Below are 19060 nucleotides of genomic sequence, written 5' to 3' on the forward strand. Positions count from 1 at the left end.
TTCCAGTTTTCCAATCGTTGTTGTCCTTGTGAAGTTATCCTAATGAGGCCTCAGGGCCACGTTGTAATGAAGTACATCACCACAGTGCACCCCCCAGGGGGTCCACAACTCTTTTGTGGATACGTGCGTGGCGAGCACGGGGCCCCGAGCCATTGCAGCCTTCTTTCTCTCCCGGGCTGCATTTCCTTTCCCTTCCCCTCCTTTCCCCTCCATACCCCTTTACCCTCGCCCTCTCCTCTCCCTCTATTGGTGTCCTTGCTTATGTTGGCCCCCGCTATCCTCCTGGTTCTGTTGGTTTTACACTCCGGCTTTGTTGCGTAATCATCTCCTCCTTTCGGCATTCCTTGGTCCCCTCTGGGGTTTGACCTCCATTCCAAAATTTCTCTTCCGTAGTGTGAGCCATTTGGGGAAGAGCACCTTACCTAGTGTCTCCGACGTGTGCCCTCCTAGTATATTCCACCTTTTCTTCTACGTCGTTGTCTGATGCTAGGGTGCATAGCCAGCACGGTAGCCAGCCCGTGTGGTGGGGTCGCTATGTACCCTTTTGGTTGAGCCCCCTGAACACACAGGGATCACACTTCTGATACCTGAGCTGTGACCTCCTCATGCATGCCTTGGAGTGGTTGCTCGTCATCCTGGAGCATCGGAACTCCGGGCAATGGCCGCCGTGCCAGACGGCCCTTGCTGTGGCTGGGTGGCGCCCGTGAGGAGAGCCCCTGATCGGAGTGGGTGGTATCAGGGCGGATGCTATGCAGATGAAACGCATAAGGGTCCAAACCTCTGGCCGCTCTTCTGCGGCCGTCTCTCTGCGTGGTACTGATTCCTCAAGTGCTGCTTCTCTTGCCCCTTCGGCCTTCCCTTCCGTGGCTACCCCCTGGGAGGAGGGTCAGGCCCGTCGTCTAGGGGCAAAGCCTTTCCCCCATTATCTAGTTTGCACCAGGACTGATGGAGATACTTTCACCAGTGTCAAACCTTTATTCTTTGTGGAACACATTGAAGACAAGTTCGGCGAAGTGGACTCCCTGAGCAAGATGCGGTCGGGTTCGTTACTGATAAAAACTGCTTCGGCTGCCCAATCTGCGGCCCTTCGTGCCTGTACCCATCTTGGCACAATTCCCGTGTCCATTACCCCTCACCAGTCTCTAAATATGGTACAAGGTGTGATTTTTCACAGAGACCTCATCCTTCAAACTGATGAGGAACTTCGGGACAATCTCGGACGGCGGGGTGTTCACTTTGTTCGGCGTGTTCAGAAGGGTCCTAAAGATAATCGTATTGATACTGGTGCCTTTATCCTGGCCTTTGAAGGGGATACCCTTCCTGAGAAAGTTAAGATTATGGTCTATCGCTGTGATGTGAAGCCGTACATCCCACCTCCTATGCGGTGTTTTAAGTGCTTGCGTTTTGGCCACATGTCTTCTCGCTGTACCCAGGACCCTCTCTGTGGTGACTGTGGACGTCCACTCCATGAGGGGAGTCCCTGTGTTCCCCCTCCTGTATGTGTAAATTGTCATGGTAGTCATTCTCCACGTTCAGCAGATTGCCCAGTCTATAAGAAAGAAAAAAAGATACAGGAATATAAGTCTCTTGATCGTTTAAGCTACACAGAGGCCCGTAAGAAATATGCACGATTGCACCCTGTGTCCATGACATCTAGTTACGCCTTGGTTACATCTTCATCCCTTCCTCCCCCTTCCTTACCCCCGTCCCGGACCCCTCTCCTTCCCCCCTCCCCTGCGGCTCCCACACCTTCTCCTCTGGGCGCCGCTCCCCCTCCCCAGCCGGAGAAGTGTCCCACTCCTTCGGCGTCTGCCGGTCAAGGGCGCCTCTCCCGGGATGCCCCTTCCCGGCACCTTCCAGGTCAAAGGTCTGCTGCAGCGCGGCGACCGCGAGAGCCGCGGTCTATCGGCCCCCAGGTCGCCCGGTCTCTTTCTGTTCCTGATCTTGCTGCAGCTGGCTCCATTATGCCACACAGCCCTCCTCGATCTCAGCCTGAAAAGAAGAAGAAACATAAGTCCCGGGACAAAGAGCCTCTGGTGTCACCGGAGGTCCCTTCCCCGGCTTCACAACCGGATTCTGACCTGTCGTTTATGGATGTCGCCCCCTCCTTGTCGGTGACGGGTGGGGACCCGGCGGTATGACTGGATTTAGCGTGTTCAGCCCTCATTTAAACCATCGTTCTGTGGTTCTCCAATGGAATTGTAATGGATACTATCGTCACCTTCCGGAATTGAAATCCCTTCTTTCGTCCTACTCAGCAGCTTGTGTGGTTCTCCAGGAATCTCATTTTACTGATGCTCACTCACCGACCCTCCGTGGGTTCCGTGTTTTCTGTCGAAATCGGGTCGGACCCTTGCGGGCTTCTGGTGGCGTTTGTACGTTGGTCCGTACAGACATTGCTAGCACGTGGATTCCTCTCCAAACTACATTGGAAGCAGTTGCTGTTAGGGTCCACTTAGACTCTGCAGTCACAGTATGCAATCTTTATCTCCCTCCTGACAGGACTCTTACACCTGCTGCCTTAACCACCCTTCTTCAGCAACTTCCTCCTCCCTTCCTCCTCCTTGGGAATTTTAATGCTCATCATCCTTTGTGGGGCAGTGCCTTTCCATCTAGACGAGGTCTTCTTATCGACCAATTTATTGCAGACCACGACCTGTGCCTTCTTAATGATGGCTCCCCTACTCATTTCAGTGCTGGTCATGGTACCTTTTCTGCCATTGATCTTTCTCTTTCTTCTCCCTCTCTCCTCCCTTCATTACACTGGTCGCCACACGACGACCTTTGTGATAGTGACCATTTCCCGTTGCTTATCACGCTCCCTTCCCGCTCCCCGATGGAGAGGTTACCTCGTTGGTCTTTCCACCGCGCCGATTGGCCTCTATATACTGCACAGGTCGAGTTTTCTCCCTCTTTGTCGGGTTGTATTGATGACGTCCTACGTGACGTGTCTGACGCGATTGTTCGCGCTGCTAACCTTGCTGTCCCGCGCTCATCTGGGCAATTTCGTCGTCGGCAAGTCCCGTGGTGGAGTACGGCCATTGCCATTGCCATCCGTGATCGCCGTCGAGCTTTGCAACACTTTAAGAGGCACCCATCTGTAGCCAGCCTTTCTACCTTTAAGCGCCTTCGCGCTAAAGCCCGTTATTTAATCAAACAGAGCAAGCGGATATGTTGGGAACGATTCGTTTCTTCCCTTGGTTCCACTGTCCCTCTGTCACGGGTATGGGCTACACTTCGCTCTCTCCAAGGTTGCCATCGGCAGTCCACCCTCCCAGGCCTTCACCTCCCAGATGGCATTTGTACGGACCCATTAGTTCTCGCAGAACATCTTGCGACCCATTTTGCAGTGGCATCAGCGTCGGCCTCCTATCCAGCTGCTTTCCTTCATCAAAAACAGCAGGCTGAAGCTGTCACCTTATGTTTCACCACTTGTGAGTCAGAATCTTACAACGAACCTTTCACTGAATGGGAATTTCTTTCTGCTCTATCTGCTTCTCATGATACGGCTCCTGGCCCAGATTCCATTCATAACCAGCTGCTTCAACATCTCAGTGCTCCACAACGGCACCATCTTCTTCGGGTGTTTAATTGTATCTGGCTCCAGGGTGACTTCCCTTCTCAGTGGAGGGATAGCATTGTGGTTCCTGTCCTTAAGCCTGGTCAGAACCCCCTATCTGTTGATAGCTATCGGCCAATTAGTTTGACCAATGTTGGTTGTAAGTTACTTGAACGGCTGGTAGCCCGTCGGCTCACTTGGGTCCTCGAATCTCGGGATCTATTGTCCCCTTACCAGTGTGGCTTTCGAGAGGGACGATCTCCAATCGATCATTTGCTTCGCTTGGAATCCGCAGTTCGGCAGGCTTTTTCCCAGCGCCGCCATTTGGTTGCAGTGTTTTTTGACCTTCGCAAGGCCTATGACACGGCCTGGCGCCATCACATCTTACTAACCCTTCATCAGTGGGGTCTTCGGGGCCCACTCCCGATTTTTATCCGCCAGTTCCTGATCCATCGGTCATTCAGAGTTCGAGTTGGTACTGCTTTTAGTTCTCCACGGACCCAGGAGACGGGCATCCCACAGGGTTCTGTCTTGAGTGTCCTTCTTTTCCTCATTGCTATCGATGGACTTGTGGCCTCTGTCGGTCCCTTGGTCGCCCCTGCCCTGTATGTGGATGATTTCTGCATTTGGGTTAGTTCCTCCTCGATGCCATCTGCAGAACGGCAGCTCCAGGTGGCTATACGGCGTGCCTCTGCATGGACCCTCTCCCACGGGTTTCAATTCTCTCCTTTAAAATCGCGGGTGGTCCACTTCTGTCGCCGTACTACGGTCCACCCTGATCCAGAGCTCTATCTCGCTGCACAAAGATTGCCTGTGGTTCCACAGTTTCGTTTCCTAGGTCTTCTTTTCGACAACAAGCTCACTTGGCTGCCCCATATCAGACTCCTGAAGGTAGGATGTTTCCGTAAACTCAATGTCCTTCGCTTCCTTGCCCACTCCTCCTGGGGTGCGGACCGTTCCCTCCTCCTCCGTCTTTATCGTGCTCTAGTTCTGTCACGTTTGGACTATGGTTGTCAAGTTTATGGTTCAGCTGCTCCTTCCACGCTGCACGTGCTGGATCCAGTCCACCATCGTGGTATCCGTTTGGCCACCGGTGCCTTCCCTACTAGCCCTGTTGATAGTCTCCTGGTTGAAGCTGGGATCCCCCCCCCCCCCCCCTTTCTGTTCGGCGGTCACAGCTTCTGGTGTCTTATGCCCTTACTATCCGTTCTTCTCCCGCTCATCCTTCCTATTCTATCCTATTCCCAGACCATGGACGTCGCCCGCCTGACTCCCGCCCTCGGGCGGGTTTACCGGTTGGGCTGCGCCTTGCGTCTCTTACCCGTGATTTTCGGCTTCCTTCTTTGTCCTGTCTTCCTCGCTCCCTCCCCTCCACCCCTCCTTGGTTAGTTCCTCGGCCTCGAATTCGGATGGATCTCCGCCGCGGTCCGAAAGATTCCATCCCCCCGGTGGTGTTCCGTTCCTTTTTCCGCCAAATTTTATGGGAGTTTCGGGATGCTGTTGTTTTTTACACTGATGGCTCTAAATCTGCTGATCATGTTGGGTATGCCTTCACGTCCTTTGTTGGAACGGAAAATCATCTACTGCCACCCTCATGTGGGGTGTTTACTGCGGAATTGATGGCAATTTCCCGGGCCCTTACCTTTATTAAACAATCCCAACACAACCGCGTTTTGTTATGTACGGACTCGATGAGTGGCCTTCTTGCTATTGACCGGTGTTTTTCGCGCCATCCCTTGGTCTCTGCCATCCATGACCATCTCGCTGATCTTCACCGTGCTGCTTGTTCCATTGACTTCCTATGGGTCCCGGGCCATGTGGGTATCCCGGGTAATGAGCTCGCTGATCGTTTGGCTGGGGGAGCAGTTACTTACCCCCCGTTTTCTGTAACCCCTCCTGCAGCGGATTTACGGCTTCACATCAAATCCCACTTTGCACAGTCATGGGCCAATTCTTGGGAGGCTACTCCACTGTCTAATAAACTTCGTGCCATTAAGGTGAATCCAGGCCCATGGCGTTCTTCCTTTAGCCTCTCCCGCAAGGACTCGACCACACTGTGTCGTCTCCGCATTGGCCATACCAGGCTGACCCATGGTTTCCTTTTGCGTGATGAGCCACCCCCGCTATGTGGTTGTGGAGCCTTCCAGTCAGTGGCCCACATTTTGGTTGAATGCCCCCTTCTTTTGGCTCTGCGTGCTTAGTACAGACTCCCCCACACTTTACCTTTGATGTTGGCTGACGATTCCCGGATGGTCTCTCTGGTTCTAGATTTCCTCCGGGAGAGTGGTTTTTATTCTCAGTTTTAAAGCTTTTAATCTCCCTCTGGTGTTGGGGCAGGGCGGTGAGTGTTTGGGTGTCTCCCACTGTAGGCAGTGTTCAGAGATTCCCGATTCACCTCCCTGACCGGAATTATCTTTTCTTTCCCTTTTACTCTGTTTTTACCCCTTCTTTTTAAGGCTTGGTTAGTTTTTCTATTCCCATACGTACTTTCGGCATTATAGCAGTTGTACCTTTTAAGTCACAGGTGGTCTTGCCTATGCTGTTTCAGCATAGTGTTGGGTTCGTTCTCTTGCCAACTTCCCTCATTTGTTTTTACTAATGACAACGTGACTGCCCTTTTACGTTTCCCCTTTATCCGTTTTATTTTTCTGACTATACTGAGATGTCCCGTTAGCAGAATGGAGTCTATTTGAAACAAGGGACTGATGACCTTGCTGTTTGGTCCCTTTAATCTCAAACAACCAACCAACCAACCACAGTGCACTATAACTGACAGCTGATTGACACAGTCTGTGTTCTATGGTTCTTTCAACTGCCTCGTGTTGCAGCGCCAAGCCCATTCGTCACTATAGTTGATTTGACTTCACGCCTTTTGACGTCCAACTCGCGTGCACGATTGGTGGACCCCTGACAACATACTCCCGCATTTTCATTCACGTCCACCGAGTTGTTAATAAGCTATGTCACTTTATCTAAGTTGTTGTTAGGCTCTGCCGAACAGTGTATTTGACAACAGTGACGAATCATGAATTTTATATTATTTGTAACTTGTATAGTGTGGTATATATTTTACGGTACCTAATGATGGATTGAGGACCGAAATAGTTTCTATAATAACGAAACTTTTATCAGTTGCGCTTGGACTAAAATAAGGTCTTTCTCAAATATTTAAGGAGCTACAGGGCATCACCTTCTTAAAACATAATTAAATTCCTGTCTCAGATTGCATTTCCGCTGCATTATCTGCTGCAACACAAACAGAATAGTAACAGCTATGGCGTGACCATTCAGAAGCGCAGAACAAAATTTTTGTAGCCAACATACATTGACGCATAAAGTCACGTAAGTTTTGTCTGTAAACGCACTGCAGACTGCGGACGTCATTACATCACAAGCACAGTGACATTTCCTCTTCGCCACGCGGGATTAGCCGAGCGGTTTAGGCGCTGCAGTCATGGACTGTGCGACTGGTCCCGGCGGAGGTTCGAGTCCTCCTTCGGGCATGGGTGTGTGTGTTTGTCCTTAGGATAATTTAGGTTAAGTAGTGTGTAAGCTTAGGGACTGATGACCTTAGCAGTTAAGTCCCATAAGATTTCACTCACATTTGAACATTTCCTCTTCGACAAGTGTCACAGCTCGTACAGTGGGAAAAGAAGGACTGGCGGCAGTAGTTTCAGATTTTCGATCGTATTTACGAGTTTGTCTTAATAAATTATGCTGTTGCTGCATTATAAAACGGCTTCCTCTTGCACAAAGTGTAAGTGTTCCGACAATCATCGAACTATGACGTGCACAGTCTATCGATTTAACTAGCTTTCAAATATTTTTGATTGACGAAAACATTCGATTTTTAACCTGTGGATACCATATACCTAATTTTCGTTGGTCCCGAGTGAATCTAAAATATTAATTACGTATTCTTCACATTATACGTACTACTACCACAGATTCCTATTGCGGCAACTTTAAGGGGAGCACAGTGGTTTGGATATCTGTATAACGCGAAAGTAATGACGCAGACTGTTCTTGCTCAATGGTTGCCCCGCCATGTAGTGAGCTTCGGCCTTTCGGCTGTCTGCCTCCACTTGTCACGATCTTGTGCTTGATCACGGCAGAAATTAACTCTTTTGAAGTTTATATGGAGAGCTGCTGACCATAGTGGCATCGGTGTCACAACAGGTCGCTTACCATAGATTTATAACGGAAACTCGCGTTTTTCTATTTCTTGGTCAGCTCTAAGTACTTGTCCTCACCACTGTAGACAGCTCGCCCAAATTTCCTCAACGATAGTATCAGTTGCGAATTTCATCATTGGTCAGATGATCATGAAGTGTCAGGCCCGAAGTCCTCCCAACCGTTTTGGTTTCAATTAGAGCTACTTGTTGTTCGGCCTCTTTTGTTGTGGGGCAACGTTTTGCTGTCCCGAGGAACGTTACGGCTCAGATTGTCACATATAAATTTTGCATACAAGTCAAAAGCGTTCGAAATACGTAGAAATTCGACAGAATGACTGGCACCACGTTGCTACACTATAGAATTTACCTAGCATTTCTTTCATAGTATTAGTAACAATCACAGGAATTAGTCCTAAGGTTTCAATGTTAACATGACTGTGTCTCAGTATTAAGCAAAACAGAAAGCGACTCATGAAAGAATGATAACTATACTTAGAAGTCTGTAGTACTTACCTATCAAAAGTACAGAGTGGTTAAAATTAAACTGACGGTGTATTGAGTGCTGCAGTGTGGGCTGTATACATCGCAGGACGCTGAAACATCGTAGGTAGGTTCTCTAAACAGTGCGCTTGCGCAGTATATTGACAAAAATAATAATTCGAGCTTCTGTCAACATGTGGAAATATGGCGCTGCAAGCAGTCAGAATGTGAAATGTTTCATGTTTTGACGTCACTATCCTATTTGTCGCTTGGCGATGCTTAATGATTTCATTTGTGGTATTTTGTAGGGAGCACTTGTTGGAGCGATCTGGATGGTTGTAAAACAATAAACTGGTAACCAAGATCGCAGGAATTCTTTTTATTCCAAGATTACAAAGTATTAAGGAGATTGAAGTGTTCGATAAGAAACGTAAGTGGCCGAGCGGTTCTAGGCTCTTCAGTCTGGAACCGCGAGACCGTTACGGTCGCAGGTTCGAATCCTGCCTCGGGCGTGGATGAGTGTGATGTCCTTAGATTGGTTAGGTTTAAGTAGTTCTAAGTTCTAGGGAACTGATGACCTCACATGTTAAGTCCCATATTGCTCAGAACAATTTGAACCAATTTTTTTTTTTTTTTTAGAAACGTAAAACCTACGGAGAAGAAACGCTGTGCACTACAGGTAAAAATGTTTTATCAGAACGGCAGAAATAGCAGCGCTGCAATGCAGAAATATCGCCAACAGAAACAGCTGCGAAGAGTCCCCATGTCAATAAACAGGTTAAGGAATATTTTCAAGAAATCTGAAGGAACATGTGAATTAATGCGGTACAGCAGGGGCGGGGAGACGGCCCATTACTATCGCAGTTATTAGTGAAGTTGTAGCACTGTGCAGAACATGGCTCAAATTCTGTAGCCAATACTCGAGTAGTGTCACGGGAACTGTATCTCCCCCGGTCAACAGTGAAAACAATTTTGAAGCGCATTGTACAGTGGCACCCCTACAAGATACGGAAAGTGCGCCAAATGCAGCCCCTAAAACAGACTCCAATGCCATGAATTTGACGTTCGTTTATTAACACGCATGGAATTGGATGAGTTGTGACTGGTGAATATTTACTGCGTGAACAAGGCACGTTTTACTCTGCACGGTGCGGTGAATGCACAGAACTGTCGCATATAGGTTTGTACTCGGCCGTCTAATGTGCATGATGATCCACTGCACTTAGCTTACATGGCTGTACGCGGTTTCAGAAGCTCCTTCGTTCTCGGCCCGCAAGCTCTTTCGTCTAAGTCCGTTTTTCTTCGGATGGATGACGCTTCTAGGGCCTGTTAGGAGTACAACGACATTTACATGTTGTAAAGACTCCTGGTGCAGCACGTGATTCCATCTCTGCAAGAACGCATATGTATTCACGCCACTACTCTCATGCAAGATGGGGTAACATCACATGTCGCTTACCAGGTGAACGATTATTTCTAGAAACCTTCAGTAACGACCGCATCATCTCAAGGCAATTTCAAGACGTGTGGTGTTCCAGGCCCCAACACCTAAATTCAGATGAATTCTGGTTGTGGGGATATCTGAAAGATCATGCCTATCATGGATGTGTCCAGACTCTTCTTGACCTGAATGATAGTGTACAACGACATATGGCTCTGATTACACTGGATATGCTGTGAGCAACTGTCGTCCATGTCGTGTTACGGATACAGTAAGTTGCAAGGTCGGGAGATCGTATTGAACACAAGTCGTAACTTGTGACCGTATCCTAATAAACGTCCCAGGACCACCGTTATAGCGTGTTTGTTCGTTACTCCCCTTTTCCTGCATCCACATCACATTCTGACTGCTTACAGCGCCCTATTTTCACCTGGTGATAGGATAAGCCACTATAATTTTTTTTTCAGCATACACCTCTAGCCCACCGATTAATGAACCTACCTACGATGTTTCAGTGTCATGCGATGTATACAGCCCGCACTGCAGAACTCAATACACCTTCAGTTTAATTACAATGACCTGGTAGTTTTTCCTACATTGATTTATTTCTACTTGTATCCGTAGCTGCAACATCTTAGCACTGTTGCTGTCACTGTTATGTGAAATTAAAACGGACAGATATGTGAAATATCGAAGTTTCGGTATGACACAAAATGTAACAACAGCATCATACTAGTGATCACATGTCTGTTAAAGTTTGAGGTTGACTTCATTCGCAATACGCTGTGTTCACTCCGTATATTTATAGTTTACGTGAATACCAGTAACACTCATTTGGTCATAAACATATTTGCACTGCTGGAATTCAAACGTCAAATTCGCGCTACGTTCTCGCGGAACGGACGAGGACGTGCGTTTTCTCTCGGTTGGCAGCTGGTGCTCTTGCGGGCTTCTTTTTGTGTGGGGGCGGCCACCACCCCGCGGACGGCTGCCCGCGACAGATAACAGTGTGCCAATAGCAGCTGGGGGGAAGCAGGAAGCAGGCCTGTGTTTGCTCATCGCCACCGCGCTCATTCCTGCGGCCACGGCCATCCTTCTTCTCCCCCCCCCCCCCCCCCCCCCACACCACCCGTGCCCACTTCGTCAGTTATCACTGGCACACAGACAAGCCTCTGTGGCAGCTTTTGATAATACTTTACGGGGCTCGCAGTGATGCTAGAAGATGAGGGTTTGACATTTCTGTTGTGTTGCTAAATCTTTGGTGCCGTTAGAGGTTGATGACAGACCTAGAGGCACTCCCAAGGTGTCCCGAATGGTTTTTGGGATTCCGTACAACAGTCGGAACAAACGGAAACCTTAAAGAATTACTTTGTTGTCCGTCTGCCTTTCTGTATGTCTGTTAAGAACCCTCTCAGGATTGGGTAGAAGTATCAAGTTAAAATATATCGTCATACACTAAGGTCCACTGTGCATTGGTGGTGTTCCAAATTGAAGCTTCTAAGACAATGCAGTCGAAGGACACGGCCTCTTATCTCACATATCTTTGCATTTGCAAACTAACTCATCAAAACGTATAGGGTAACTCCCGTTGCCTGGACTCACGAAATTCGGCAAGTAGCAAGGTTTCACGGTGCAACTAAAGGAGAAAATCCGAAAATGCTTACGTTATAACATCTCACACAGGAATTTTTTATCCGATTATCCGTCTGTCTGTTCGTCTGTTGAGACCTCTTTTCCTCAGGAACAGGTAGAAATATCCATTCGAAATTTATGTCACACATCAGGATCTATTATGCCTTGGCGATGCAAAACACTTATGCTTCTGAGTTAACGAATTCAAAAGATACGGCCATTTATGACACATATTTTATCTGTTGGGGACTCATACATCAAAACAGATACAGTACGTCATAAATGGTAGATCATAAAATCTGGCAAACAGAAATATTTCACAAGAAAAGTGGTCAAATCCTAAGATTGTTTATGTGTAAGTATATCACGAAAAAAATACTTTTTTGTCATTTGTTCTCTAAATGTACGTCATTCGATTGTTAAAACCCATTTTGTTTAGGAACGGACGACGTATGAAGTCGAAATTTATGTCACGTACTAACGTCTATGGTCCCTTGGCACTGAAAAACTCTAAAAGCTCCTAACTCAGTGCAATAGAAAGATACAGCTTATTATGTCACTTGTTATCATACTAACAAATTCACTCAGCTGTAAGATGGCAAGAACTATGCCCCTTACATGAAGTCATTAAAGATCACCTAACTCACATTGAGCGAACAGTAGGGCTGAACAAAAAATGACTGACAAGGCACAATGCATCTTGTAGAGGGTATACTATGGACGTATTGGAATAAATAGTGTCGGGTGATGGTTTTAAAGTCATTCACATGACATGACAACTTTGGGGAAACAAGTCGATTTACTGCACGCTAGTTTACCCCAGGGAAACATTTAGAGTTGATCGTGGCCAGCTGGAGGCCACGCCGAAGGGAAGTGACAATAGGCAGCTTAGGGCGGCTCAAACTCTGAGAAAGTGGTAACACGGCGCAGCCTCCAGCCGCCTTAAGATGAGTGACAGTGAGTGGGTGGTTGACCCTGACTCCATGCTGGTGTACCGGGAAACAGACGGAGAACTTGTACACCTGTTGATAAATGTACGTCATCCCGTTTTCTGTAAAAGATGTGCAAAGCTACGGTGGAGCGGTCAACAGAGGTCAAAATATGCGTGTTCTTGACTATAGCAACTTCACGCTGAATTCACGGTCCACAGAGCCTGAAGTAAATCAGGTGAAGAACGACAGCATGAAATACGCTGGCCTCCGATGGGAATGTAGGACCAAGGAATTTGAAGTACTCTCCTGGGAGTCAGAATTCCGGAAAACTTAGTGTTTGTGAGGACACTAACCTTGATGGGTGGCCTGGGGGGAGCTAAGTAGAAGAAGTTTAGAGGAAGGGAAATTTTGTGGGAATTTGCTCACTTCCCAGAGCAGGCATTGGTCGGCGCTGGGAAGCAACACATAATTAACGCAACTTGCGCTGCAATTGGCGTAAGTGACTTTGCTGGAGGGGAAACCGAAGCAATGAGCGAACTGGAAGAAGTCTCAGTAGAGGTCTTCCGTTCCCAGCTTGACTAGAGTGCAGAGGTGGCGTTCTTTACTCAGCTTGCCTGAGAAAGAGTGAGCATCTCTGCAGTTTAGGACTTAGCAAATGGAACGATTGAGCTTGGAGATAGGAAGTTTTGGTTCAGCTATGTACTGAGCGAGATAGCTAGGACTGAATAGACGGGCTCAGCCTTGCAGCACCACGAGGTCGGCTGACGTCCACACAACGACGCAGCTCCGCCACGCTGTATTCGGTGATATTACTACTGCTCCGGCCGCTGATTAATTTGTTGCACCACGTCGGCAAAGTTTCCATGAGGGTTTCATGGGCCTTGTATTGTAGAATTCTTCTCGCACTCTGCATTACGTCTAGGTCAGTCAATGGGAATTACTTTTGAGTTATCGCGCTTTACTCCACTCAAACGCAATTTATTGTCATTGCCTGATAGGAGAGTCATGTAATGTGATGATTGAAGGTCGTGAGTTAAAATAAATCTGTGCTAATCGACTGCATCTGTTTTCAATCAAGTAGTTGAAATCCCAAGTCACTTTCTTAATTAATTTTATGTTCAACATTTGCACCTGGTGTTCAATAGCTGAATATAACATCAATGTGCACCCATTTTGAATTAAAAGTGATCAATTCTGAATAAATTAATGTCAACACTGCCACTGCAGTTCAATCAGGAGTCACAGGGCCAAATTACGTTTTTGCGTTATCCGATATTGCGGCAGTTTTGCACTCTCTGTTGATCTGTTAGTCAATGAGTTGGGGTGAACACACGCCAAAACGAGCTAAGTGATGGGTGGGGTGTTACACAGCACAACCTAGAATCATGAAATTTGGAAGAAGCAAGGTTTCACAGTACTCCCTCAGAAAATTATTAGTCAGTAACTGTATCACACGAAAAAAATATTTTTTCCCCAATTGTTTTGTTAGAACGTAAAACTGAAACTTTGTCAAAAGTCTTGGAATTTCCGGAACCGATATCATTCCATTATCACTGTCGATAACAGACAAAAATCGTCACCATTCTCGATTATCTCTATGGCTCGATTGTCTGTTTACATAATTAAGTTTGTACCGAACACTCAGAGCACAATCCTACTCACACCTGGCCAACACTTTCTTTATTTTACCGTTTTCCCTCATAAATACTCTTCGAGGTGTGACATAGCGTCGACTTTAAACGTACTGGTTCAAGCCAAACTCCAGTGACAAAACTCGGAACATTATTCAACGATATCGTCTGAGTATTTTGGTACAGAAGACTCTGAGACTCTGGACGAACACTCCTAAATACTTTACGATTCGTTAATGTTTCCACTGATTTATCCTTAATACTATAATAGAAAAGCAATGAGGCTTTACGCCTATTTATGGGTAACGCGTTGTATTTATTTATCTCGGGGGTCAACTGCCAGTTTCTGCGCTAAACGTCGATACTCTGTACTTATTCCTGCGTTTCACTACCGGTATCTGGTGTTGCAACTTTCCTGTATACAGCAGCGTCCTCCAACAACACGAAACAACCGACGTCAGTCAGTATAAGTGTATCACTAAACCCCTGGAATCGAACTGTTACTTACAAAACAGTTTCAGAACTCTGATTGCTTTATAAAAGTGTTAAATATTTGACATGAAATACAAAGCAAGAAAATGCAGAGTCTGTTGAAGTCGCAAAGTGTTATGAAACCCTGCATTAATATAGTCTTGTTTATTTGCGCTCCATGTTAAGCAAAAGGTAGATCTTCAAGCATTTCAATACTTATGGTGCCATATCTCCCGAACTATGTATGTAATTTTCCGCGCACATTCAGTGATATACACTGAGGAGCGAAAGGAACTGGTACACCTGCCTAATATCATGTAAGGCCCCGCGAGCATGTAGAAGTACTGCAGCACGTCTTGGCATGGACTCGACTAATGTGTGAAGTAGTGCTGGAGGGAACTTACGTCATTAATCCTGCAGGACTGTCCATAAATCCATAAGAGTACGAGGGGGTGGAGATCTCCTCTGAACAGCACGTTGCAAGGCATCGGAGATGTGCTCTATAATGTTTATGTCTGGGGAGTTTGGTGGCCAGCAAAAGTGTTCAAACTCAGAAGAGATACGTGTATTCTGACAGTAACGAGAAAACTGACCATCACAGGGTGCGTTCAAAATGGCCATCGGCAGCGGCAATACACGCTCCCAGTCTGGTGTGGAACGACTGCTGCACACGCGATATCTTTTCAGCAGTGAAGTCTTAGCTGGCTGCAGTAATACGTCGTTGCCTACCATCTGGTGTAGTTGGCATGTCCTTGTACACAGCTTCTGTCAGCTTTCCACACAGAAAGAAGTCTACTGGCGTCAAATCCAAGGATCAGGCAGGTCAAGGTACACGTCCTCTGCGTCCAATCCGACGATTTGGGAACAATTTGCGAAGATATACTGTAGTACTTCGTGCACTTTGGTCTGGACAGCCATCATGTTGGTACAAAAGGTTCCGCCTAGTCTGCAGAGGAACGTCTTCTAGAATCAGTGGAAGATGCTATTGAGTGAGCCACGTGGCAACTACCATGAGTTTCTGCTTCTTGGTCAACATTTACTTTCTTAAACAATGTTTGCTGAGATTTTAAATTACGTCTCAAAGACGCATATATTTCTGTCGGCTTTCACCGAATTTGGAATAGCTCTGAGAATGTTTGGTCTCACAGTGACGAATTATATTGCAGTCTGTGAGAACTGATACTGTTTCATTGCAAATTATACACACTGTCTTATTATTTGACTCAATCACGAAATATTGATGGCTCCTTTGCTCTTTAAAATTTCTGCACTCACTATTTATCTTCCGTTTATTTTCCATACTTACACAAATCCACTCAGAAGGAATGTAACATCAAATCAAAATGATGTCAATTAATAGTAGCAAGAGCAAAAGTTCTGAGTAAAATAAATGCACTGGATTTACCTTTAAGGCAATTTTAAACAAGCTCAGTACTCGTGGTTCCACACGCTATATCATCACTAAGAAACTGAAGTAACAAAATACAGTAGTCTTGCTGTACTCCGCTTTTCAGATCGCACATGTTGCCGCTACCCACAATATGGTGCTGTGCTACTGCACTTAACTTATCCACTCTACAGAAGACGTTTAGCATCGCGAAAAGTAGTCGTAAAAATACTTAAACCATAGCACGCGCATCAGCTTTCACCGCGGCATTGAAATGACGTGGACACTTACCTATACGTTCCAACAGAAATTACGAAGTGTAGTCTACGCCCGCTCGATGTGCTATAGATTTCTCTGTCAGCGTCTAGTCCTGAAGCGAAATTTAAGGCGTAGTTCAGCATTAAAGTACATTGGTGTGACGAACTATAGTCTGTGAAACTTTTCCTGAGCCATGTCAGCGATAACTGTAGAGAACGAGAATGTTCCGGGAGAAAGATATCCCGCAGTGTTGATACCATATGCAGCTACGCTACGTTCTGACCGCTTGGTGTGATGTTAATGACGCAAGGCTTCGTGAAAGCGCGTTACAGTGACCTTCACTTGCGCTATTTACTTGTAACATGGTATATGAAATGAAATTAATGCCACATTTCAAGACCAAACAATAAATATTTCACTGCGTAGTAGGTGCTGTGGTGCCACTCTGTGTCAACTCGTTAAGATTGGCATCATTGGTTAGGCGTTACGAACTCTTCTGAACTGTACCGGGAGTTCCCAGCAGTGCTGGGGTATCAGGCCTCTAAACAACTTAGACTATAAAAGGTCCTGAGTTCGAGTCTCGGTCCGGCACACAGTTTTAATCTGCCAGGAAGTTTCATATCAGCGCACACTCCGCTGCAGAGTGAAAATCTCATTCTGGCAACTTAGACTATAGTTAGGTCTTGGCCCTTGGGACTTAGTGGAAGAGCCGGTGTGGTCCTTAGGCTAAAATGTTTGGAGAGCCCTGCTCTAACAGAATAAGGTGTAAGCCAGGGTAACTTAAAGTTTTATTGAAGTGTAAATACCTCCACAGCATGTCTGATTGTTATTGTAGATTGCATTAATCTTCCATTGAAAATGGTATAAAATAAGCAGCCATAGAAAAAGTATGATCTAAATTGAATTGACAAGCACGGTGAGTCCAAGTTGTGGGAAAGAGATTAAATAACCAGACGTTTGCTGTTGAAATTGTTTCGTTTGTAAATAATATGGAATGGAAATGAAGTCGCATGCTTCTTGACAGAGTGTGGGCGAACGGTGTGGGATACTGGCACCGCCATACTAGGCAAGGTCTTAACGGAGTCGGTTTGCCGTTGCCTTCCTCCGAACGTAATGGGGATGAATGACGATGATTAAGATGACATAACAGCAGCAAGTCATCTCGGGGCAGGTGAAAATCCCAGTTCCCACTGGGACTCTAACCCAGGACCCGGTGCTTGGGATGCTAGGGGGCTAACGCGAGACCGCCAGCGGCAGACCTTAATAATGTAGAAGAACTAAAAATAGTATTTAGCCAACTTTCGTTATTCTGCTCTGGAGTTGGTCCAAATAGAAACTATAATAAAACAAATATCATGATGAATGAGTGGACGCAGGACGGAAGTATGCAACCGCAACAAGGTCAAAGAATATGGCTATTTGGGTGAACTTGTAAATATGAAAAGACAATTAAAACCAGAAATATTTCTACGTATTAAATAGGGCTGGTTAGCTTATGGAAGATACTCTTCAGTTTAAAGTCGACTACTGAAGGTATGTTTGCGCAATGCTAGTTGTAAGATTATTGTAAAAATAAGTCCCATTTGAACGTTTGTAAAATCACTTCATTACCAACAGTAAATATATGAAGAATCGGTTTCAGAATGTAATTAATTTTTGCCAGCAATATTGCATTACTGTTTATAATCCATCCCAAAAACCATCAACGTAAAACTTTGCAAAATTTTGTTTTTGTCAAGAAAAAGTTTAACTTGAGTCAAATTAATTAATGAGTAACGTTAGCTTTGATATTAAAGAATAACGTCAGCTTTGGTAATAAATACAGCCACTTATTATGACAGCCCACCAGCAGCTAATAGAGTATAGTAAAACAGAGTAAGTATATTCATGCCGCAGTTAGATGTAGCAGTCAGATGGCGATCCAGTAACAGTAAAAAAGGTAAGGAACAGCACCGGAGACGTCGAAGAGATGCAGCATCCGCAAAATGGCATAATCAACAGTTTCTCACAGCAATAGCAATGGAATCTGAATGGTGTGGTCCAGCCCACTGCTGTTCGGATCAGTTATAGACCGAACTTCTTCCTGGTAAACGCTTTCTTTTAGATATATTCAAAGCCAAAAGTCACATGGATTCTGATCGGGTGATCTTGCAGACCATGCATGAGGAAAAAACCTCTGGAGATAACACGTTCATGGAATGTTGCATTAAGCAAATCTTTCATTTCGCAAGTGACTTGAAGAGCTGCCCCATCTTGCATGAAAAGAGTAGTCTCCCACGGTTGCACTCTTCCAAAGCAGGAATCACATGCTTTACAATCGGTTCTCAATAACGTGCAAACTTCACAATATATCTAACAGACCCTCTGGGTATATCCCCTGCGATGAAGAACGAACCGAGAATAAAGATGCTTGTGAATCCACACCGCGCACTCGCATATGGCGAGAGCAATGTCTTTCCGTCGTGCACAACACACTGTTTGAGAAGCAGTGTAACAGCACCCTCCCACCCCCCACCCCCCCACCCCCCCCCCCCCTCCCCCCAGAAACCGAAGAGCAAATTCAAAATGTTCAATGGTACATGAAGTTCCAATTGCTACACCGTTTGTATCTTGTACGGGTACCTGTGTAATACAGACAGTAAAGCTTTCCCCACTGTTGCCCGTGAAAATTTAGAAATTTGTGGTGAGTTCCTACGGTACCAAATTCCAGAGACCATCGGTCCCTAGGCTCACACACTACTAAATCTAAATTAAACTAACGCTAAGGACAACACGCACAGCCGTGCCCGAGGGAGGACTCGAACCTTCGATGGAGGAGGCACACGAACCGTGGCAAAGTGCCTGAGACCGCTCGGCTACCCCACGCGCCCATGAGGTGGGCAGTTCTCGTGACACTGCACAAGCACTGGCACTACCTGGAGCAAGTGTTGCATTGTCAGTTACAGTAGCAGCAACCTCGTTATTGACTTCCACCGGCATTGGACGCCTTTCCCTATCACGAACACAGTAAACCATTACATCGGGCTTCTCAGACCTATCAGTAGGTGATACTGTCACAATGCAGCACTGTAATTACTTGTGTTCGCACAAAACA

The sequence above is a fragment of the Schistocerca americana genome, chromosome 5 (assembly GCF_021461395.2).
Source record: "Schistocerca americana isolate TAMUIC-IGC-003095 chromosome 5, iqSchAmer2.1, whole genome shotgun sequence".
NCBI classification, from domain to species: Eukaryota; Metazoa; Arthropoda; class Insecta; order Orthoptera; family Acrididae; genus Schistocerca; species Schistocerca americana.